Here is a 25,576-nt window from a genome sequence, read left to right as displayed (position 1 = left end):
TTAAAGTCATCATGCCAAGAGGTGATTTCTGTCCAAGATAACCTAAGTAGTCTACTGCTGAACAGAGAGGTTATGCCTAGGTCCACGTCTAACACTCTTGCCACTGGGACCATAGCTGAAGCTTACAATTTCAATTTGAGTAAAGAAAAAGGTGACTCTGGTAACAATTCTGCTATGCTTTTTTTTAGTTACAGGTAGGTAGCCGTGTTGGTCTGCCGCAGTCGAAACAAAATAAAAAAAATTCCTTCCAGTAGCACCTTAGAGACCAACTAAGTTTGTCATTGGTATGAGCTTTCGTGTGCATGCACACTTCTTCAGATACCTGAAGAATACTTCAGATACTTCTTCATATCTGAAGAAGTGTGCATGCACACAAAAGCTCACACCAATGACAAACTTAGTTGGTCTCTAAGGTGCTACTGGAAGGTATGCTTTTTTAGTCTTCAAAGTGCTACAGTACTAAAAGCTGTTAAACTAAAACTGTAGTCAACAAGATTGCTCTGAAAAACTAATTGTCATGTAATTTCCTGGTCACTTCTGAAGCAGCTGACGTTGCAGCCTGCGCTCATATTCCTAAAACACACCATGGATATCAAGTTCTTGAAATATTATATGAAGCCTAGAATTGATACATTTAAAAAAAGATAAAAAGTGATGGGACTTTATTTGAGAGGATGGCAAGACATCTGTAAAATACAGGCAAATGATAGAGAGCTGGGAAAAGAGAACGGTCGAAAGCAAACAAATTTCTCCATGGGAAAAGAGCTTCAAAAGGTTCAAGTAACTTAAAAGGGGAAAGAGTTGGGGCAATATAATTAGTTTTCGATTATGGTTTTGCTTAATAAGCATTTTTAGAGTTCTTAAGAGTTCGACAAACAAAGCAGTCCACTCTTATTTCCCTATTTGTGAAATTTAGTAAGAGTACCGTATAAAGAAACGCAAACCAAAAGCACCGAAACCCCGATGGCTGTTCCTACCTGTAGACTTGATTTCTGGAATCTTAGATCCACTCTGGAAGGATGTGCACTCCTGCTGCCAGTGCAAAAGCAGCCAGTCACCTTAACCCTCCTTTCATTTCCTCCAGCCTTGTTTCTCAACAGCTTCCAAATTCCTGGGTTGTAGGATACAAATATCACACTGTCAATTTCCTTTATTACATCACCAGATATATTCTTTCGATGCTTTTAAAAAATGTTCAGGGTTACAACCAATTAACATTGTTCAGTTCAAAGGGTCCACACCTTAATCTGCTAGGAAACATTCTACTTCTTTATATCAGAATCAAGTGAGAGGGTGGCAGTGGTGAACCGATGCCTCAACGCAGTAATGGCCTCCATGAAGGCTAACGTACTGAAGCTCAATCCAGACAAGACAGAGGCATGTATAGTTGGCCTTCAGTGGTAACAGTGGCGGAACTTCATGCTCTGGCACCGGGGGCAGAGAGCAGGCAGGGTGGGGCTGGCGTGCATTCTGGGGGCGTGGCACACATTCTGGGGAGCGCCCCTATCACCCCCCTCTTCCTACGCCCCTGAGTGGTGACCTTCTGTCAACTTTGGATGGGGTTGTATTCCCCATGAAGAAGCAAGTTTGTAGTTTGGGAAAGCATTTACGTCAAAATACCAGCCATGAGATGTACCAGGTCTGGCACTTTCTATAGGCAGATATAGTTACATCAGATTTATCAGAGGTGTGGTAACACCCAGGCTGTAATACTGCAATGCATTACACAGTACATGAACCTGGCAAAGACAGCTCAGAAATTTCAGTTGGTTCACAGCAGGGGAAGAAATGGCCGTTCTGGACAATTAACAGCATCTTTAAAAAATATGCACTGCACTAATTTAAGGTGTGGGGTTTAACATTTTAATTCCTAAATGGCCCGAAGCCCTTTTGTCCCATATGAACCCACCCCAATTGACCCCTCCTGCAATACCCCTTGCCAGAAAGGTTGTATGGGTGCAACTCGGGGAAAGGCTTTTTTGTTTGTATGTGATGTCAGCCTGGAACGCTCTTCCCACAATAGACGAGGGGAACACTTATATCACTCGAGCACAATCAAGCCCATTCTGTTCTTCAAGACTTTGCCCACCTCCCCCAACCTGCTGCCCTACAAACGTTTTGAACCGTAACACCCATCACCCCCAAGCACTAGTCATGCTGGCTAGAACTGATGGGAGCTGTAGCCCAGAACATCTGGAGTGCAATAGTGGTTTAAGTGTTTTTTAAAGATTTGAGAGATCTTTCTGTTTATTGAGTATTGCTGCTGCAATTGACAAATTTTAAGTGAGTTTTATGGATTCTGTTTTAAGCTTTATAAACTTTGGTTTTGCTTGTTGCCTGATATTATGTTTATCATAGTTTTGTTTCTGCTTATATATTGTTTCAACAGAAAAGCAGTCTAGAAATATTTTAAAACAGATACAAATATACATAGTAGCCAGGAATACAGACACATAAGCATGTCTGTCATTACACAGCCCCAAATGCTGCTTCTTTTTACACCAAATAAAGATAAATGAAATGATCAGTTAAAACAAGAGACCATAAACAAAATCCACCCCGCACATCCACGCGTCATGGCACTGGATGATGACTTTTCATAGTTCAAGGCAAAGTCAAACAAAATTAAATGTATCTTCAGGCTGGCGTCTGATGGCCCAGTCTGAAATTATGTGCAAGGATGTGCACTCAGACACACAAACTCCCCACCCCCGTTAATTTCAACAAATGGAACAGCTCCATGCACACAATGGAAGGCCATGCAGAGCTGCTGTGAATGAGAAACTCACTTGTGCAGCCTTGTATATTTGCAAAACATTTTACTAACTCGCAAGTCTCAGCAAGCCTGTGCCAGCCACTTTCAACAGCCTGAACAAGTACCAACCCTTTCCCAACTTAAAAAAGTTTCTCGGCCTGGTTACTTCCTTGGTAGACTCTTATAGATAGGTGACTGGGAAACTGCCAGGCCCCTAACCTAACCTATGTGTGTAGAGAAGCTCTCTTGTGTGGACTGGAACATAATTGGGCTCAATACTGAAATGAAGCCCCTGGAAATGGGGGGCGGGGGGAACGACACACAGCCAAACGATAGATTGAGGCACTTTCCATGAATGGAAGCCCTGTTTATAGAAGGCTTCTCAGACCCATTTTGGGAACCTCCTTCTCCCTCAGCCCCTCAGCCCATTCAACAACATTTCCTGACCTCCAGGAAAGATGGAGTTGGGAAGCTTAATTCCTCCAGCCCATCTCTGTGCACTTTACTCTGTATCCAACCCAAAAAGGCATACTATGCAAACCACCCGTGGTTCAATATTTACATGTTCACAAAACACATTTTTTTCAATAACATTTAATTAAAATGTAACTTTACTACTTAAGTCTCCTGCTCCCAGTGCTAGCATTGCTATTTGTATGTTGCCTTACATAATTTCTAAAACTTTTTTAATTGTTAGATTTTCATATTATAGAGTAAGACTGATATGCAGCCAAGAACAACACATTGTATGCTTATTTGCACAAGAATGTATATCCCCACCCTTTTAATATTTACTTATAACTCAGGGTGGCTAAAAACCATTAAAATAGCCCCTTCATAATAAAATATTAGAAGCAAACAGTTTAAGACAGAACAGACAAGAATAAAGAGGTAAAGAAAACATGAATAAAGAGGTAAAATGCAATCTACTAATTAAGGCAAAAGTTTGCTGGAAGAAAAAAGCATTTACCAACCAGTGGAAAGTGGCAAGAGGCCCAAATGAGCTTCACAGGGCAAGGACTTCTATAATTTGGATGTGAAAAATATTTAAATTGTTGTAGCCAACTGTAGTATAGAAAAATTCATAACCCTACAGTCTATGTAGGTGGCACCTGTGGCCCATCAGCTGGAGCGCTGCTTCCTGAGCCCTAAGACCAGGCAGCCCCAAACTTCGGCCCTCCAGATGTTTTGGACTACAATTCCCATCTTCCCCGACCACTGGTCCTGATAGCTAGGGATCATGGGAGTTGTAGGCCAAAACATCTGGAGGGCCGCAGTTTGGGGATGCCTGCCTAAGACCTTTCTGAAATGATGTTGCACCTGAGCAAGAAGAGTTGTCTCTGCAAGGCAAGGCAAGGTAAAGGTGCCTATATTTTTTGAAGAGTTGGTGGTCTCTCCAAAGTTGAGGGAACTTTCACTTCATTTAGTTTTAAAATGAACTAAAATAAAATGACTGCCAGGTGATTAGGAGTCTTGGCAGCTGATACACAATAACCTCTTAGATTAAATTAACATGGCAGCCCTAATGATTTACAGGGCCATCCTGACCATCTCTACAGTACTTGGAAATAAGTCCTATTGAATTCAGTGGGGCTTATGGCTGTACTCTTGGTATAAGTAAGGAACAGGAAGATGTTTAAACTATCAAGATGAAAGGCTAGGAAACCTAACTAAGGTACTAGAATCATGTAAAATATTAAGTAGATATGCTACAGTTTTCTTCCACTTGGACTACTGCAACACGCTCTATGCGGAGCTACCTTTGACGGTGATTCGGAAATTACAATTAATCCAGATGCGGCTGCCAGACTGGTGACTGGGAGCAGGCTCTGGGACCACATAACACAGGTCCAAAAAGATCTGCATTGGCTCCCAGTATGTTTCTAAGCAAAATTCAAAGTTTTGGTGCTGGCCTTTAAAGCCCTAAGTGGACTCTGTATACCTGTATACCTGAAAAGGCGTCTCTACCCCCATCGTTCAGCCAAGACACTGAGATCTAGCTCCGAGGACCTTCTGGCAGTTACCTCATTGCGAGAAGTGAGGTTACAGGGAACCAGGCAGAGAACCTGCTCAGTAGTCACATCCACTCTGTGGAACACCCTCCTGTCAGATGTTAAGGAAATAAACAACGATCTGACTTTTGGAAGACATCTGAAGGCAGCCTTGTATAGGGAATTTTTTTTAAATGTGTGATGGTTTGCTATGGTTTATTAATTTGCTGGGGTGGGCTTATTAATGGGTCAGATGAGTGGCTTATTAATAAATTTAACAACAACAATAAATTTCCAACAAAGCCAGTGGGACATGCATTGAAAGCCACTGTATTTCTCAATGCATATCTGGGATGTCTTCTAACTCTGCTTTCTTTAACACCCCCTCTGCACTGCTCCCCTCACACTAGGTAAAGGTAAAGGGGCCCCTGACCATCAGGTCCAGTCGTGTCCGACTCTGGGGTTGCGGCGCTCATCTCGCTGTATAGGCCGAGGGAGCCAGCGTTTGTCTGCAGACAGCTTCCGGGTCATGTGGCCAGCATGACAAAGCTGCTTCTGGCGAACCAGAGCAGCGCACGGAAACGCTGTTTACCTTCCCGCCGGACTGGTCCCTATTTATCTACTTGCACTTTGATGTGCTTTCGAACTGCTAGGTGGGCAGGAGCTGGGACCGAGCAACGGGAGCTCACCCCGTCACAGGGATTCGAACCGCCGACCTTCTGATCAGCAAGCCCTAGGCACTGTGGTTTAACCCACAGCGCCACCTGGGTCCCCTCACACTAGCCGTGTGCTAAAAACAATAACCATTATAAAATCCACTACACTGAGGTTGCTTTGGGGAAAAAAAAACACCTCTGTCATTAGTAACCTCTGGTATAATACTGGTTAACTGCCAGGCGGCAGCTACTCATTTTATTAGCATGTAATGAGAGAGAACACTGACAATAGATCTTTCCTCTTGTTTCTCAAGGCACTGCACAAAACAGCCCATAAACAAGGCAACACTGCCCTGCTGTAACATACTCTGAACACCCACAGTCTCAAACACCAGCCAAGTTCTTCATATTGCGACCCCAAAGCCTGTTGCCAAGATACTTCAAGGATTTATTTGAAAGAATGCCATCTAGGCCACTTCCTGATTAGAGTCCTAGCAGAAGAGAACCAAGGCATGCTCTTGATGGATCGCATTCTGCCGCTGCTGCAACTCTCCCTCTGTTATTCTATCTTAAAACAATTTCTCAGAGAGATACTGAATAGAAATCAGGGATCAAGTCACAGACTCTGCCTGCATTCGGATTCAGGGCTTCTGTTCCGACTGCCCATCGTCACATGATTGATTTAATCACGCAGCAAATCAGATCATGAGCACATAAACACCTCAATGAGCAAATCAAGGTCAGAGCAAAAAAAAAAAAAAAAGTAGGTCAACTTAAAAAGTCTGCTGAGGCACCCATCTGGGAGGTGAGACCTCAACATGCAAGCGCTGCCAGCTCCAACACTGCCTACAGGGAAAATTACTGTCACCATAAAACAATGCTTGCTTCCTTCCAACGAAACATCACTCCTCACTTGCTGAATCACAAGCGCACCACACCACAAAGGCATTCTTTTTCAATTACCAACAATGTCTGCACTGCACTTCTTTTAGCAAAAGAAATACGACGATGAAAGCTGCGCCTGCTTTCGTTAGGCATCCCCAAATGACAAAAGTATACAATGCAGACTTCCCAACAAATAACTCTGCATGCGTTTTGTGAATGGAAAATTATGTAGCCCTGCAGGATGAAAACAAAGGTACATCTAGACCGGCACTCTTTTTTCCCAAAGGGGAGAAGCACATGCCTCCAGGAACCTACAAGCAGGACTTGAAGGTAACATCACTCCCCAGAAACTAGCATTCAGCTGCAAAAGGTCTCTGACCATAGATGTTCCATTAAGGCATCATGATGAATAGCCATTTCATTACAGCCTCATATGCAAACCTGTTTTCAAAAACACTTCTCTGAAATGAATGCTTAAAGGGTTTTTCAAACAAAGAGTAAAAATGAAGGGGGGGGGGAGATTGAGGGAAGTGAGTGCTTGGGCAAGTGAAAAGGCTAGGAAGAGGAAGCGAGAAAAGGAAGAAGTTGGTGGGAAGAGGAGGCACAAGAGACAGAAGAAAACCAAGCAGTAATTCCCAACCTTTATGATGACAGACGCCTTTTAACCTAAATTATTTGGATGTGGGCACCTGCTAATTGCTGTAATTCTAATCTACATTATTTGAGAAACTGCATAAGGACAAAAACTATTATGAACTCAGTAGCACTTAAAAATGAATTTTCAAACGTGCTGAAATCAAAGCAGCAAAAATTCACTTGTTTGTTTCCTCAAAAGACCCAAAACTCAACAGCCCCAGTAATTAATTTCAAAGGCATTAAATATAAATGTATTCATTTGTAATTATAAACTCATTCATTTATTTGCCCATTATACCCATTGTATCCCAACAAAATCAGTCAAACTGAACCAAATACTAATTTATTTATTTCCAAGTGAACTTAATTGAAGTAATCCCAAAAAGAAATAAAATGGAAACTTTAATTGCCACTAATATAAAATATTCCTGCACACAGGACTATCATATAGTTCAATGAAATCCCTAATCCCTGTAAGTAAAGCTATTTCAATATACAATTCATCTGATTCTATTTCATTTATATCTCATATCTGTATTTATATTTCTTTTTTTATAAGCCAGCAGGCATTAGCAGCAAATGCTACTTAGAACAACAGACCCAAAAAGTCTGCCTTCCCAAATATCTTAAACCAGAAAATAGCCATAACTCACACCCCACACCCAAGAATTAGGCAACACCAATCCACAGAATGTATCCCAATAAAGCACATGAAATAAAGTCAAAACTAAGAAACCCTAATGTAATCAGAAATTAGGAAGCAAAAAGCCTGCCAATGGTCCACAATACAAATCCCATTAAAATTAAAAGGGGAGCACAGGGAGACTTGTAAAGGCTTTAATAAAGTTCCCCCACTCCCATTTGAACCTCCAGAAGCACAAACAGGGGGCAAGGGTGTTTTAAAGCCCTTTGCAAAGGTGCTTTTTGAAGCATCTTCCCTCCCACTTTTAAACATAGTTTGTTCAAAGGAGAGAGGAGACTGTTTCAATGAATGCTTTTGCTTAAAGTGAGATTGCAATGGGACAACATCTTTTCTGACCCCTTGGAATGGGATGGGTCAGCGTCTATATTAAGTTGTTGCACAACAGAGAAGTATCCATGAAAACCATTATTATGGATGTTTCATCATATTTTGTCCAGATAGATATGCAGTTGATTTCATTATACAACCATATATGACCCCCCCCCCATAGACTTCTCAATTAATCAATCAGGCTTGGACATGGATTTGTCCATCCATAGTGGGCTGCTAGGCGAGTAGGATCGAGCTGGCCTACAAGTTGGTGAATGTACCCTTATCACTGGAGGGTGGTGCATATGATCCTTTCCCAATGCCTGCCAACATGTACAGTAATGGGGTTTTTTGGGGGGGAGGGGGTTTAAAATGGATGCTAAGACTGCCCCTCCCAGAATGAAGCATGTCTGAGTCACCAAAAAGACATTATAAAATTCTGAGATATGGCATGTTAAAATGACTTCTCTCAGTGGGTAGCTATAACTTGGCTCATGGCTCACCAAAATAATAAAGTAACCCCCCCCCCAATAAACAATAGGAAATGTTAATGAATGAAAGGCCTGCAATTACATAAAATATATACACATTGAGGTTGAATACACATTTTCATAGTATACTGAACTTCACTCAAAGCTCTGGCATCTTTCCATAGCAGCTGAGTTGATCGCCTAGAAAAGGGTCCCCAAACTAAGGCCTGGGGGCCGGATGCGGCCCAATCGCCTTCTAAATCCGGCCCATGGATGGTCCGGGAATCAGCATGTTTTTACATGAGTAGAATGTGTCATTTTATTTAAAATGCATCTCTGGGTTATTTGTGGGGGCCTGCCTGGTGTTTTTACATGAGTAGAATGTGTCCTTTTATTTAAAATGCATCTCTGGGTTATTTGTGGGGCATAGGAATTCGTTCATATTTTTTTCCAAAATATAGTCCGGCCCCCCACAAGGTCTGAGGGACAGTGGACCAGCCACCTGGTGAAAAAGTTTGCTGACCCCTGGTTAGCATTCCGGCCATATTAAATCTGACCTACCTATAGGCTAGGAGATGCGGGTGGCGCTGTGGGTTAAACCACAGAGCCTAGGGCTTGCTGATCAGAAGGTTGGTGGTTCGAATCCCCGTGACGGGGTGAGCTCCTGTTGCTCGGTCCCAGCTCCTGCCAACCTAGCAGTTCGAAAGCACGAGTAGATAAATAGGTACTGCTCCGGCGGGAAGGTAAACGGCGTTTCCGTGGGCTGCTCTGGTTCGCCAGAAGCGGCTTTGTCATGCTGGCCACATGACCTGGAAGCTCTCCGCCACGCGAGATGAGCACCGCAACCCCAGAGTCGGTCAGGAATGGACCTAACGGTCAGGGGTCCCTTTACCTTTACCTATAGGTTTAGAAAGATATGAACAAGTCCAAGGGCATAGTTAAGAATCACAGTCAAGGAATTATAAACACAAGAAAGCTTAAAAAAGGAGCAAGTGCTCTTTTTTATCCAACTGGCTACAAATCACAACCCCATACATTATTGCAAGTAGTACAAGCAGATCTTTAAGCAGCTATCAGACAATTTACAGTTCTAGACACCCATTCTGATTTTTAGTGCAGCTCTGAGCTATGTGGCTAGCAAATATCTGTTTTAGTACTTCAAGAGCAATACTGGCACCTGCACTGCCTCTACCTTAGGCTACCAAATCAAAAGATTGTAAAAGCCAAACAAACCTCCCAAGGCAAGGAATTCCACATTCTTGATGGCATAAGAGATTCTTGCACATCCCTGCCAACTGTACCTCAGTAGGTGGTGATGGGACACGCAGAAAGACTTCATCAAATGTTCTTAGTAGGCAATGATCTTGCTAACCAGCTCATTACATTTTTCATTTGCCTGCATGCCTACACAAAGTTCCATTAGCCATTGACATTAGCCATCGGCAACTATTTTCTATATTTGTTTTCCGCCTCGCCTGCCCTCAAAATGGTCCATTTCATCACACAGGGACACAATCATATGAACCGCATGCACTTCATGTAATTGTGAAAATACTTGTGTCAACTCTAGCATATTATAAGACCCAGATTTGATGGGGCAACAAAACAAATTTAGAGAACGTAAACATCTGTGCTCTGATTTACAGTATTTATTAGAGAATTACAGAATTTACTAGAAAATTATTATTTTTGCAAAGGTCCCAATTTACTATATATTTTTCCTTAACTGTAGTAAAAAAAAATCTATCACCCTACATTTCACATTTGCATATTCTGTACATTTGTTTCTCATGTTATCCAAAAAGTGTGGGATTGATTATAAAAGAAACAAGTGTCTATAATACACTTAACCACATTGAGTTGTTACACTGAACCATGGTTCAATGAGACATGAACAAAACTAGCCTCCTCCCAGACTCATCAAAGGGGGGAGGATTTTGAAAGCTTTTACTCCCACTTTCCCTTAACATGCACTGCATCCAAACCAGGGGGTGTGGTTCGAGTTCTACAGTTAAGTGTTCAACCAAACCAACCTCCTGGCTCATAGTTTGACATTAGCTTCTATAACATCTTCCCATATCATTTATGTATTTTGGTAAGGATTCACAGAGGTGCACTGTGAGCAAAACATGTACCCCAAGCTTTACATATATTTCAAGCTGCATAACAATCACTGTAAAGGCAGGACCACCATGATGCTTTTGGTACATTTTAAAGGGATGCATGCAGCGTGATCCAGGCATGTATAATCAGAGGAAATTTTCATTTAGTCTTACTTGCTAGTATAGCTGCTAAGGATTGCACTTTGACTTTTCCTGTGTATGTAAACAACACCCTAAGCTAAAAACCTTGGAAAAGGTCTCGTTCTAATCTACAGTTATAAATTATGGACCTTGTGAACATCAAATAGAGCTTCCTATTCACCTAGGGGAAGATATTCTGAAATCTTAGTTTTAAACATAAACCATTATTGTACATCTGGCCAGCCATCCTTCACTAACCTTGTGCCTCCCAGATGTCTTGAACTATAAGTCCCACCAGCGCCAGCCTGCTTGGCTCTACTGAATAGGTCTGATGGGAGCTGTAGTTCAAAACATCACATGGGGTACCAAGTTGGCAAAGGCAGCATTGATCCTCACAATTTTTTTTACACCACACATAATAACAGGATAGACATACACACATATTTCTGTGTTCAACATTCACATTACTTGTCAGTTACCAAAACAAACTATATTTCCTGAAGAATCTGAATTAGTGACCTGCCACAATCACTTATCCTAAAACATGTGCTTTATGCACAACGTTATTTAGAGAAATCACTTGAATATGGAAGAGTCAAAGAACATAAATCCTTGAATGAAGCCTGTCCACCATTGTTCAGTTAATAGAATGTCCTCCAAGGGATCAAGTATGCAACTTTTACTATGTCTGGAAACCACTGATTCCTGCAGGGTTTAATTTCAAGCAAGTATGCTTAGGATTACAACCATGCATCAGGTATAATGCATGCTTAAGATTGCAGCCTTAGAATGACATGAGGCCTATGCCAGAAAAGAGACACTCTGGGCAAAAGCAGGTAAGAGTTCAACAAATGCTGGATTTACTGCTGGGGTGGGAACCTTTTAGGAACAAAGGCTGCATTCCCTTCTGGGCAATCTTCCAAGGTTGCATGCCTGTGGTGGACAGTGACAAAGGTAAGAGTGGGTGGAGTAATTAACAGACATTTGACCTGTGTAAAATACACTGGTTTCTACACATACCTCTTTATACCCTCTACATCCCAATTCCAAAGAAGGGCAGTGCCAAAGAATGCTCCAACTACCGCACAATTGCGCTCATTTCACACGCTAGCAAGGTTATGCTTAAAATTCTACAAGGCAGACTTAGGCAGTATGTGGACCGAGAACTCCCAGAAGTGCAAGCTGGATTTCGAAAGGGCAGAGGAACCAGAGACCAAATAGCAAACATGCGCTGGATTATGGAGAAAGCTAGAGAGTTCCAGAAAAACGTCTACTTCTGCTTCATTGACTATGCAAAAGCCTTTGACTGTGTCGACCACAGCAAACTATGGCAAGTTCTTAAAGAAATGGGAGTGCCTGATCACCTCATCTGTCTCCTGAGAAATCTCTATGTGGGGCAAGAAGCTACAGTTAGAACTGGATATGGAACAACTGATTGGTTCAAAATTGGGAAAGGAGTACGACAAGGTTGTATATTGTCTCCCTGCTTATTTAACTTATATGCAGAATTCATCATGCGAAAGGCTGGACTAGATGAATCCCAAGCCGGAATTAAGATTGCCGGAAGAAATATCAACAACCTCAGATATGCAGATGACACAACCTTGATGGCAGAAAGCGAGGAGGAATTAAAGAACCTTTTAATGAGGGTGAAAGAGGAGAGCGCAAAATATGGTCTGAAGCTCAACATCAAAAAAACCACGATCATGGCCACTGGTCCCATCACCTCCTGGCAAATAGAAGGGGAAGAAATGGAGGCAGTGAGAGATTTTACTTTCTTGGGCTCCTTGATCACTGCAGATGGTGACAGCAGTCACGAAATTAGAAGACGCCTGCTTCTTGGGAGAAAAGCAATGACAAACCTAGACAGCATCTTAAAAAGCAGAGACATCACCTTGCCAACAAAGGTCCGTATAGTTAAAGCTATGGTTTTCCCAGTAGTGATGTATGGAAGTGAGAGCTGGACCATAAAGAAGGCTGATCACCGAAGAATTGATGCTTTTGAATTATGGTGCTGGAGGAGACTCTTGAGAGTCCCATGGACTGCTAGAAGATCAAACCTATCCATTCTTAAGGAAATCAGCCCTGAGTGCTCCCTGGAAGGACAGATCCTGAAGCTGAGGCTCCAATACTTTGGCCACCTCATGAGAAGAGAAGAATCCTTGGAAAAGACCCTGATGTTGGGAAAGATTGAGGGCACTAGGAGAAGGGGACGACAGAGGACGAGATGGTTGGATAGTGTTCTCGAAGCTACGAACATGAGTTTGACCAAACTGCGGGAGGCAGTGCAAGACAGGAGTGCCTGGCGTGCTCTGGTCCATGGGGTCACGAAGAGTCGGACACGACTAAACGACTAAACAATAACAACCCTCTACCCAGGCAAGCAACAGTCTTTATAATGTTCCAAGTACACATTCCAGCCAGGCACAAACACTCCAGGACGATGAAAACAATGCTGGAAATGGGGTGTAGCATGGGGAGAGCCCCAAAGGCTAGACAGAGAGTCTGGGGTTTCCCACCCTTGTGCAGGCACACACAATTACATGGGCAACCACTTACTGTAGTAGCTGTGTAGGCTGTAAGGAGAGTTTTTAACAGTTCCCTGGATTCCAGATCCTATGCAGAAATGTGAGTAAAAGTCTCATAATGTGAGCAGTTGCTGTCTGGGCATTTCTAAACCTACTGTGGCAAGTCACCATTTGGCAGTGGATATTATTCATACCATTGCGATGATTAAAAAAAACAAAACACCCTTCAACTTCAGGCAATATCAAAAACTAATTTTCAAGCTTGCTATAGATGACCCTACCTCTCATTTCTGGTGTTTTTGTTTTTTTTAATGAGCTATCAATTTTATACACCCTTTACCCAAATAGGTCATTATAATGGAAAATACTGCCCTATACAAAATCAGACTGTTGCTTCACCTAATCCAATACAATCTGCTCTGATTGGGAACAGATCTCCAAAGGCAGACTTCCCCTGTGCCTCACCTGCTCCCTTATCCTGGCAATCCCAGGAATTGTACTATGCAAAGCCTGTGCTCTACCCATGGCCCTTTCCAAACAGAGGAGTTTCAAACATCAGGGGCTGCATACAGTATATGTTAATGTTGCAACTTGGCCTGGATTTCTACGATTTGCAAATTGAAACCTGCACAGATCCATTGGTACTACCTAAAAATATAGGCAATGTCTTATGGGATCAAGCCATAGGTCTTTCTAATCTAAAACTTATTCATCAATGAGCCATCAGATGCCCGTAGGGCTCTCCACATGGGGAGACAGAAAAAGAGAAAGAGAGGGAAATCCGGTGTGTGTGGTGTGTGTGTGTGTGTGTGTGTGTAGAAGGACTGGAGCTGCCATCCTATATCCCAACCTCTCCGCTAAGCAAATTAACTAAGGCAAAGATGCACTAGACAATTCAGAAATCAGATTGACAGGCTGCAGCAGAGAATGAGGTTGAATGTAGTTTCCAGGTTTTCTTTTTGAAACTAAAGTCTACTCCCGTCCTTAAGAAGTTATTAACTACGGTACCTTTCACTTACTGAAACATGAGTGCTTACATGTACCAATTTAAAATGCACTGCGCCAAGAACATATGGGAACTGACAGTACTGCTTACGTGGAACAAATGTCACATCAAAGCAAAGCAAAATTAAAAAATATTACAGATGTGCGTTCTGTGCAAAAAAACCAACAACAAACAACTCTAAAAAGTTTAATTCTCCTACCTGTACAAATTTAGGCTTCAATCCTAAACAGGCTTCCTATGCAGTAAACCCAACTGGATAGAAATCCAAGCAACATCTAGTTTAGAGTAGTCCCGCTCAAATCAATGGGAGTAAACTGATTTAATTCCCAGGATGAAGCAGTTTGTGGAATGTTGTCTTAGGACAACTCTTCAGATATTTTGGACTACAACTGCCATCATCCCTAGCCAGTATGGCCAATGGTCAGGGACAATGGAAGCTGTAGACCAACAGGCTGGGAAGGCTGCCTTCTGATATCTCAGTCAGCTTGTAACGGAGGCTGCAACCAGTCCATTACTTGATGCCAACCTGCGTCTTCAGATTGTGAAGTACTTGATAACTTATGAAGTACAATTTCTCAGGGATTCTGACAGAGATCAATTTGCAATCCTTCATCAGAGGATCAGAAGGCAGCACATAACCCATACATATTCAGTGCTGTATCAGTTCCAGGCCATTGTCTTAACCTTATTTTTCAGGGGTACAAAAAGGAAAATAAAAGTTTGCTACAGACAGAGGGCACAATATTTGTGTTTACCAAAATGCAGAAGTAGCTATACCCAAGTCAGACTTGGATTTCTGGAGTGGAGAGTGATATAAGGGTGATATGAAATATTGGCTGCCCACTTGCATTATGGATCTTCACTTGTTCAGATGGGACTGACCCTTCCTCTCCTTCCCCCACCATGTATGCCCCTAAAATTTGCTTCAGGAGTTGTCAAAACCTGTGGAGCACATTGAAGGCATGGGGGAAGAAGAGGGAAGGGAAGGTCTGCTAGTACAATGTTAGATCTTGCCCTAAGAACACAAGCAGGGCTGCAGGTTTAGTGGGCTTTTGTAAGAATCCATGTTTAAATGGTAAGCAATATAGGCTTACCAGCAAATATTAAAAGGAAAAATAATTGTAGACATCGATATAGGCAGAGCAAACCCACTTTCAGAAACATCTCAGATAATGCCTGAAGATTTAGCAAGCTTTAGCAAGCTTTAAACCATGGAGCCACCTGGTATGAACAGAGACATAGGATTCTTATCTCATTATACATGATCAAGCTTTCCTTAGCACCTCAGCCTTTGCTTTTCCCCCGCAAGACCAATTGCAGTCATTAACAGTCGTTGACAGTCATCTACAGGTTTACCACTCCTATCAGCCCATCACCCATTCCCATCACCCCCACCCTCTGAATATACATAAGTGTCTGGTTACTTCTGTTTCAGTGTATCTGATGTAGTGTGCATGCACACGAAAACTCATACCAAAATAAAAACTTAGTTGGTCTTTAAGGTGCTACTGAAGGATTTTTTTTGTTTTGTTTCGACTCAGACCAACACAGCTACCTACCTGTAACTAGCACCATGATCCATGCATTGATAACCTTGTGATGGGACTACTGAATTGTGCTCTAAGTGGAGCTTCCTTCAAGACTGGTTTAAAAGCTGCAGCCAGGTTGCTGAGCAGAGCAACTAGACACAAACATATTAAAGCTGCGCTGAGGGATAGAACAGCTACCAGCCACGTTCCAAGATATTGTTACTAACATATAAAGCTCTACACAGCTTGGGACCAAGTAACCTGATCGGCTGCCCTATATAGACCTGTAATCACTTATATCACCTAGGGAAATTATATCCTATCACAGGGCGGTGGCCAGAAAATGGGCATTTTCTACCATTGCCCCTGCACTATGGAATGCTCTTCCCCCTGCCATATATTAATTGCTTCAGATGTTTTGTGAAGGCGTATCTTTTTGCCCAGGCTTTCATTTATACATAAGGTTGGATTGTGCTATTAAGTTCCTGTGTTTACCTGATTCTGTTTTATTATATTGGTTTTTCTTTTTCTTTTTATACAGTTTTCATATACCACTTAGGAAACTTTTAAAATATGATGTAGTCTAGAAATGCTTTTAAATCAATCAATCACATTGATGTATTAAAAGTACCCAGGACTGGAACCTAAGATTGGTAACCTAAGCACTGATTAGAAAACAAGTTCCAATGCCATCAATAATCCTCACCATTCAAGACTACAAAATTACCTGAGGGTATCACTGAAATCAATAGGATTTTCTTTTCAGCATTCACACACAGGATCAGGTATCTGAAGAAGTGTGTATGCACATGAAAGCTTATACCAATGACAAACTTAGTTGGTCTCTAAGGTGCTACTGGAAGGAATTTTTTTTAATTTTGTTTCGACTATGTCAGACCAACATGGCTACCTACCTGTAACTAGGATCAGGCTGTTAGTGTGTATACTAGAGTGTGAATAAGCTTCAGTGAGTTGTGAATGGAGTTACAAGATCTTTAGACTAGGATATGCCGTTGACAGGCAATATTGTTTGCTGTAGGAGTAGCCCACTGGCACCATTCCTACTAGAAATTAACCCAACACACTACAGTGTGGCATCACACCAACATCACAAGTTGTTCCAGCTCCTGCAGCTGACTTCGAAACATCTCTTGGCTGTTGAGTCTCTTAATACCAAACTTCTCAAATAGCAGGAAGCTGAAAAGGTTACCAAGTTCGTGGATGCCAACTAATACTCATTGCCATCGTAGGTGAGAAAAGATGACCTGGAAGTGTCTCCTTTTCCCCCTAAAATGATCTTTCCATACACAATTAACTCAGAATTACACGCTGGCTTATTTATAAGAACAAAGCAGGAAAGAGGGATAATTTATCAACAAGTTTTACTGCTCTTCATGTTAGTTGCTTCACTGTTGGAGGACAGCCAAGAGTCTGACAGTGCTAAAGGAGTTCAAAGCTCATTTTAGGTATTACTCGTTGCCCAAAGCAGCGCAAAGGGGATGACGTTCTCCTTTAGGTTTACAGCAAAGGTCACAAACATTTTTGCTCTGCTTTTTAGGGATCCTAGGTATCACGTTATTGAGACTCAATTATTAGATATCAGAGGGTTTTCCTTTTCCATTATAAACTGTTTAAGTATAACAAAGTTCCAAAGAGAAGAATATATACGGTATATTGAGTATTTTTTATTGTCAAGTGTATGCTACATTAGAAGTAGTTGGAGAAAATGGAAAACAGGTTAGAAAAATGCAATAGGGACCATACAGAGATTCTCTCACTGAATAAATGAGGCTGCCTTATACCAAACCTTCATCAATCCAAGTCCATGTGTCTATGCTGACTAGCTGATAAGTCTTTAAGGTCTCAAGCACAAGTCTTTTCCATCCATACAACCAGAGATAAATGCCAGAAATTGTCTCTGTGGTTTTCCACTTGCAACACATGTGTTCGGTTCTGTGCTATACATTCTCCTGTTGTTCTGCGTACATTTAGTAAGAGGTGAAAAATTAAGTCAGTTCACAAGCAAGGCAAGTCTTTTTGTTTAACCAGCACACCTTCCCTCTCCAAACAAATAACCCAAAAGTGTTTCTTAACCCTGAAGAATGACTTGGTAGCCAAATGGCATTTGCCATAACTTTGTCTTTCTCTGCAAGTTCATGTGCACCAAGCTAATATGTTGCCAACCTGGGGTGGTCCCCCACCACTTGGTGAGAATGAGATGAAACACAAGCCAGCATCAACTCACATCTTAAGAGAGCTGTGGGGAGAAATGCTGGAACCCATAACAATGTGTGTGTGGTGGGGATGATGAAAAAATGAGCTCCAGGCATTCTGTATAGAAAAAGAAGGTAAACACCAGTGGCAATATTACCACATTAAATATATACCCACACAAATCAATGGAAGGAAATGGAGGAAATTGCTCGATTTTTCCATTTATCTCAGTAGGAGGTTACTTTCCTATCATTTTGCAGGTAGGGGGTGGGAATCACTTAATCTTTGTATGTGTGACCATTTATACATCTCATTTAGTACATCAAGTCACTGACCTAGGCTGGAAGATGCTTTAAATGTACCTTGTAAAACTATTATGCAGTAGGATATTCTGGTAAGGGGAACAAAGGTTGCATCTTTACAATAGCCAATGGCACTGTGGTTGTTAGTGGAGCATGACAGAAGGGGTATTTCCAATCTACATACATACCCTATAAAAAGGTAAAGGGGACCTTTCATACCCTGTAAGTATCGTTACATAAATATAAGGGCTTAAATTTAATGTTCAATACCTTCCAGAATGCTTGACTCAAAAAATGATAATTTTACAGAACTTGTGGCCACCTAAATTATACAGCAGTAGGCCAAACTTTAAAATTTGATTACAGAATAAATAAATATTACCCATATTTTCTATTCAAAGAATTTATTAGAATTACCACAGCATACCTTTATAGCAAATGGGCTTAATTTCTATCAAGTTAGCATGCACTACCAAAAATCTAGATAACTGTATTCTATTGCTCTCTGCTTTCCAACAAAATCAAAAAGGCAAAAAAAAATTAAACTAAATGTGGCTTGTAACACTTTTCTATCACTTACAGGACACAATTAGTTATTTGTTTATCCTGGGAGTTGGTAAAGTACATTGTGAAGTAATATAGGGACTATTCTAAAGCATTGACTGTTTCTTCCCCACTTTCTTAATTTGGACCCTTACCCACATGAAAACTTTCTAGCTCTTTAAATACTGGAAATATACTTATGTACATTTGAGAGGTGCCTTGAATAACATTTCCCATGAGGTTATCAAGAGATCTGCTCCTCTCTAGGACCAAAGGACCTCACATGGAGTTCAGGGAGTAGTAAGGGGGTTGGAAGGCTCAATAAACTCCCTATGAGGATCACTAGGTCATGCCATCTCTCTCTCTCTCTCTCTCTCTCTCTCTCTCTCTCTCTCTCTCTCTCTCTCTCTCTCTCTCTCTCTGTGTGTGTGTGTGTGTGTGTGTGTGTGTTCAAAAACAACTTGTAAGGCACAGGATCAATTTTGTGGACACCTAGTGAAACACACCATTAGGCTTCTAATTCTGTACTTAGTTCAAGTAAATATGACTTTCATGATTTGGTCCTTACATAGCTGGCTCTTCCCACATGGTCTTGAAACTTGAAAAAATACCATGCAAGGCAGTAATAGGATATACTCCAGTTCTAGAATGCCCCACAATACAGAACTCTATCCTTCCCAAAGCCATTATTTCAAAAGGACTGTAGCATTTTCTGTTTGGGTTGTCACCCAGAAACTATGGTTAAGCATGCAGAAAGCATGAAGAGTTTTATAAACGCAGCATTTTTAACTGTGGTATTTTTACCTTCTCTACTCTGTTTAATTTAAGGGCATCATTTATGGCTATCATTTTGGAGTTTACTACCGGGTAGGTTCTCAAACCAAATAAAATAATTTATTTTTAGACCATTACAGCTACATCAAGTAACAGTTTATCTGAAGTATTAGAATTATCCTCTTTCATTGGCAACCTAGTTCTGAACACACTTTCTTGGAAGTAATTTCTGTTGGTTTCAATGCACCCAGTTATCTCTTAGGTGATCAATTTACAGCAAAATATATGTGTGACTAATTTGTTGCATGGGAACTATGCTCAAGGTAATATTTCTGTTTGTGATTTTTTAGTACAGTACTCAAAATATTTTTGTTGCTGGGGAAGTGATCCTCCTCCAAGCAAGCACACTTATTGCTACTGTGAATGCTGCAAAGGAAGTGGCTGTTAAAACATGGTGAGCACTCGCTGGATAGAGCCTGTGGCATTAAGTGACAAGACCATGGCTCCTGACCCATATGCATGCTATTTTTGGAAATGCAGACCCTTTGTGGCTGTGTGCTCTTCTCCATGCTGCTAAAGCACTAGAGGGCTGGTGCAGCACTGGTTTGTTTCATTTGTTTAAAGCAGTAACTCCTACCCCCTTTTCCCACCATGCCTTTTAAAAATATTAACTCAAATTTGTTTTTTTTTACAACAGCCTACACATTTTTACTCGTACATTAAAGTCCCACAAAGTTCAATGCAGCAAGTAAGTGCACAAAGAACTACAATTACAGTATTATGTGCATGCTTGATGTGTACTTCCCATGGTGCAAAGCCAGAGCTAGAGCTGTCATCTAGCCTTGTTTACAAATATATTCTGAATAGCAGCAAGGAAATTCCACCAGCCCACATCTATTACATGAACTCAGGATGTCACATTAATGGCACTGCATTGGCTGAACAATTTGTAAGCACCTTCCATATCTCTTCTGATTGCTCTAATTGCTGGAATAAGCAACCAGCACAACACAAATGCTGATTTTGATCAAAGTTTGGAATCAAGGAGCTCACTTTGTTCAGGGAAACAGGGAAACTAAATTAACATAGCCACTGAAGGTTAGGAAATGGCCATTATATCCACTACTGACTCAATTTAATAGGCCCAGAATCCCCCAGCAGAGATGATGTGAACAATGCAACATACTCCTATTGCATGGTGGTGCATACACTAGTTGGTTTTCAGTCAACAGGTTATCATGTATGAATATATAGGCTGCAATCCTAAATACACTTTGAGTGAGCTCCACTGGACACAGTAGGACTTACTCACAAATAACATGTAGAACAGGGGTGGAGAACCTGTGGACTACAACTTGATCAGCCTCAGCCAGCATGGCTGATGGTCAAGGATGATGGTAGTTATAGTCCAGCAACATATGGAAGGCCACCAGTTATCCACCCCTGATGAAGAGTGGATTGTGCTCTTAAACATCACTCTGATCTAGGAAGCTGTCTTATACTGAATCAGACCATTGGTCATCCAGCTCAGTATCCTCTATACTGACTGGCAGTGGGTTTCCAAGGTTTCAGACTTCTGACATTCCCAACCCTACTTGGAGATTCTGCATGCCAAGCAAATGCCCTACTAGTGAGCTATGGAAACTTCATTAATAACTACAAAGTTAACTCACCAATCACTTACAAAACTATTTGCCCTTTTCCCAATCAAGCATTTTAATGTCCTCTCTCGGTACTGTTTCTTGACCATTACAATACATTTGGGATTTTGCTTTTTTACACCAAGGTCTATTCAAACTTTACTTAAGAGTGACTTTGAGTAAATCCTCCTATGTTCAGGGGCTACCTGACAAATATATCACCATGCATTAAGAAGGACAGCAACATTGTAGCAAGAGAGTGATTTGGTATTGCTTAAAATGAGACAAAATACAAGATTTTTAAGAGTGTAATATGCTTGATGGAAACAAACTCAATAAGAGCAAGAAAGAAGACACAAATGCTATCTTTATTGAACAATCATAGTATCTAGTTCAGATTTATGAGCAGGACAAATAATTTTACCCAACACATAATTATTTGGCTTGGTCATAAATCTGAAGTACAAAACAGTGTATTAAGAAATACATATGACATCTCCACTAAAAGAACAAGAACCCAGGAAAAGGAAATAAGATTGTGATCTTATGTATAATTACCAGGGAGTAAGTCCCACTGCAAGTCAGCTTTATCCTCCCAGAAACACAAGGCCCATTCATCTTTTGTCTCCCAAGTTTTGCCTCTAAGTTTGCATGAGTTATATTTTAAAATTAAGGTCAGTTACTAAGGCCTTACTAGTTGCTCAACTGACCACAACTTTGTTTCTAAAATAACAAGAAGAGGGTGGTCTGTGGATTTACAATGCCAATACAATTCCCACCCTGTCCACTGAATTTTTGTTTGTAAAAACCTCTGTCCAAAATACCACCCAAGTAACATTGCATGTATGTAGGTTTTCTGTTGTTTTGTTAACAGGACAGCCGTAGGTAAACAGACTCTGCTCCCTGCTCTCTGGTCCAGATGAAGACAATCTAATCCCGTTTCCTTATCGTTCCTTAGCAAATATCCCAGAAATAAGACACAAGAGACACAGGGAAAGGGGATAATTTCCCCGCGTGTGCATGCGAGCCCCCTTCTCCCTCTCCACTGAACAGACCCGGAGGCCCTGAGGAGGAGGAAAAGTACATCAGGTCCTCATCCAGAGGAGTAGCTGCGTTTAATCTGTTGGGCAACCCGCGCGCCCCGGAAAAGTCTCGGGCATAAGCGCCCTCGAATGCGTGAGACAGTTTTCACACATGCACCCAGATACGCGCTTTCTGCGCACTCCCACCCACGGGTAACAACACACAGAGGGCAGCAGCGCAGCAGGAAGGAGAGCCACCTCTCCCCACACCTGACAGGAGCCGAGAGGGGCTCCCCATTTCGCCGGCAGGGATCCCCCGCTTCCCCGCACTGAAGTCACCGAGCAGGAATCTCCTCCACCAGCTCCGCTCTCCCGTTCCCCTCCCTCGCCACCTCCATCTCTGCCCTCCTCCCCAGCCTGACTGCGGAAGGGAAGCGCTCCCCCGGTCCCGTTCCTCACCGTTTCAGAAGGGCGACGGCGGCGAGTGGGGGGGGGGAGGTGCGTGGGGGTGACAGTGCGCGGCCCCCACAACGGCGCGCGGTATGGCAACACAAGCGACGCCCGGCGCGAGCACCCCCTATACCTGACCTACTTTCCGCCTGGCTTGCCACTGAACGTCGCACCACTAACCTACTTTCCAGCCAATGGCTTCTCCCCCCGCACCAAGCCCCAGCCCGCCTCCCGACCAATCGCGGGACAAAGCTACGCGGGCACGACGCCCAATGGGCAGCCGAGGAGAGGCTTCGCCGTCCCGCCCTCCGCCCCGGCCGCCCAATCGGCAGCACCGGCCGAAGAGAGAAACGCGTCGGAACGGGGATCAACGCTCTTGTTCCTCCCGCCTGTTTAAAGGGCTGTAACTTGCGAGGCGGTGGGGAAGCGAGGGGGGGAGAGCGGGGGAGAAGAGGAAGGAGGAGCAAGGCTGTGTGGAAAGAGAGCCCCTCGCACGCGCGCTCTTTGCCGCCGCCGGCCTGTTGTTGCTCCGCTTAACGGTTGCGTAAGTGACTGTTTGGGACGGGTGGGACCCGGATGTCTCCTTGCTGTAGCGCCGAGCGCGGGCCCCAGCCTCCCCTGCGAGCGAGCGGCGCTGTCGTCAGAGCGAGGCAGCCAGTGGCCGTTAGCGGGGCGGAGACAGCGGCGTCTGTTTTTCCTCTCGGAGATTTCGCTGCCTCTGCGCGTTTTCGCTCCTCGCGGGGAGGCCCCCCTCCCCTGGGGGATGGCGCGCGGCTTCCTGCTCTCGGCGCCCTCTCGCGCCTGTGCCAAACGGCGGCCAAGGTTGCCCGCCACTTAGTGCCCGTCAGGTCACCCGAGCAGCCTCCGCTCATCTTGGGCAGATCCTGCTTCTGGTGCTAGAGCGTTATTGACTTCCCGCTCCGCCCGAGGGAATCGCCGACGTAAGTTAATGTTATGAACACGGAATACCCCCATGGAAAAAATAATTTGCTGATCGCAAAAAAGCCTCCTTTGCGCAGCCTTGTGCAACTCCGCATCCTGGACCCAACGTGCGCTGTGAAAACGTCCCCATCCATCGCCCTCTGTTTCCATTTCGACAAATTCCAGAGGACGAGCTCCCTGTCGGCTTATTGCGGCAAACGCCCACACGAACTTTGCGGTGCCTTAAGAGACGGAACAGATGCTTTGCGACTTCTGCCCACAATGCATGCTCTTTAATTTAGTCGTTTGTTTACATTCTTTGCATGGTTCCTTTTCTTTCTTTCGCCAAGGCGACTTACAGTTGTGAAGCACTAAAACCGACGAATGGTGCAAAATTCAGAACTGAATTTTCAGATCAACTGATGGTCCCCCTTCAGGAACTGGTGGTACAAGCGCTCTGGCCTGGGCTTCCTCCCCTCTTCTGCCTTCTCTCAGGGCAGATGGGTCTTGAACAGCTCCAGGATGGTGGGAAAGGAACTAACCCATCAGTTCTCTTGGCCCTTGATTGTATTTTTTGATTATTTTTATAACTATTTTTATCTTCCTGTTAGCTAGAAGCAGCTTGCATGTCAGTGATATAAAATACAGTCGCCGCCATCAAGCTTACAAACTAAAGGTTCACTATTACTATGTTTACATTTATACAGCTGCTATACTGCTAATAGAAGTTGAGTTAAGGGATCATATATCTGATGAAATATCTCCACTGGTTTTCGGTTACTTTCTAAACTCAATTCCAAGTGTTTTTGCTTATTTTTGAAACCCCGCAGAGATGCCTACTGGATATTTTCAATACCACCTTCATTCACGGAAATCTTTAGCTGAGGCCTTTCTCTAGGTGTCCCACTTTCTTAGTTTGTGTGACACCTTGAAATAGAGCCTTTCCAGTTGTGGCTTCCAGTGTTTGGATCGTACTCCCCAGAGGACGTCATCCGTTGCCTCCACTGCTGCTATTTAAGTGTCAGGAAAATATATATATTTTCCCAAGCCTTTTACTTTTTTCTACTATTTAAGCAGAGTGTAGTATTCTGCTGTTCTTCAGTTTCTATTTGTCCCGCCATTTTTTGTCCCCCACAATGCCACTGCAGCGTATCTCAGACTACATCACAACAATATGCTGCAAGATTCCCACAAAAAACATTGTGTGCTGCTACAATAGTAACTTCTCTCATCCCTACTGTGGCCACCCCCTCATACTGCTACAGCTTCAACTCTGTAGTTGCCATGGCAACATCAACCTCCGCAAAGTGCCATAGAAGCACTGCTGTAATGCCATAGCAATGACATCATGCTGCCAGGGATGCTGCCCATCCTCGCCATCTTTACATGCCATAACATTAAACTGCCACTGAAGTATTTCACAGTTTCACAAGGCACATAGGAACATCAGCATAACAAACACATTACAGTACTGCCCTATGCACTTTAATTATCTGTGCATATTTTATACCAGTAGCTGCACCCCTATTTGCTCCACTTGCCCCTCCTTTACCAAGCCTGTGGGGAGAAGCAGGGTACACTTGCCCTGGGTCTCAGAGGGCTAAGCTGACCATAGGCGGTGGGCACCAGGGCCCTGCTGAACTTACGCTGTCATGGCAAGAACAAGACTCCTTCCCCGGGCTTCAGACAAGCTCTGCATGGGCCATTAATCTAGAGATTCCCCTTCCCACTCTGTGCAACTACTAAGATCAGTTTTCAGCTTCCCAACTCCATTTATGAAGCTGCTTCTCTCTCCGCAGTTCCATTTTGCACTAATTTTCACTTTTGCTCCATGCCCATGCCCCCTTGTTCCCCTCCATTTGTGCAATCTCCTCCCCAAACCACTCCCATGTGTCTCCAGTGTTTTCCAAACTCCCTTGCCTCCATGCACCACCTGAAAATTGCCTAGGGTCTTGGAGGACCAACTTAAAGATTTTTCTGCCTGTTTTAGTAATTGTAG

The 25,576-nt window shown here is 42.9% G+C and overlaps 1 protein-coding gene across 3 annotated transcripts in view; it reads right to left on the bottom strand.

Moving 5' to 3' along the window:
* The window catches only part of BMAL1 (basic helix-loop-helix ARNT like 1), a 45,439-nt gene extending 22,593 nt beyond the window's left edge, over nt 1-22,846 (bottom strand). For 2 of the 3 annotated variants that reach the window (XM_060275555.2, XM_088667576.1), the window contains exons 1-3: nt 22,666-22,846; nt 8,967-9,303; nt 978-1,111 (exon numbers count right to left, since the gene is read on the bottom strand). The gene's annotated coding sequence lies outside the window, so the exon portion shown is untranslated. The remainder of the gene's footprint in view (nt 1-977; nt 1,112-8,966; nt 9,304-22,665) is intronic. The other variant, XM_035118718.3, reaches the window with a different exon arrangement.
* Nucleotides 22,847-25,576: the final 2,730 nt, after the last annotated feature.

Source organism: Zootoca vivipara, chromosome 1, assembly GCF_965207765.1.
Source record: "Zootoca vivipara chromosome 1, rZooViv2.hap1.1, whole genome shotgun sequence".
NCBI classification, from domain to species: Eukaryota; Metazoa; Chordata; class Lepidosauria; order Squamata; family Lacertidae; genus Zootoca; species Zootoca vivipara.
This window is presented reverse-complemented; position numbering and strand designations above follow the sequence as displayed.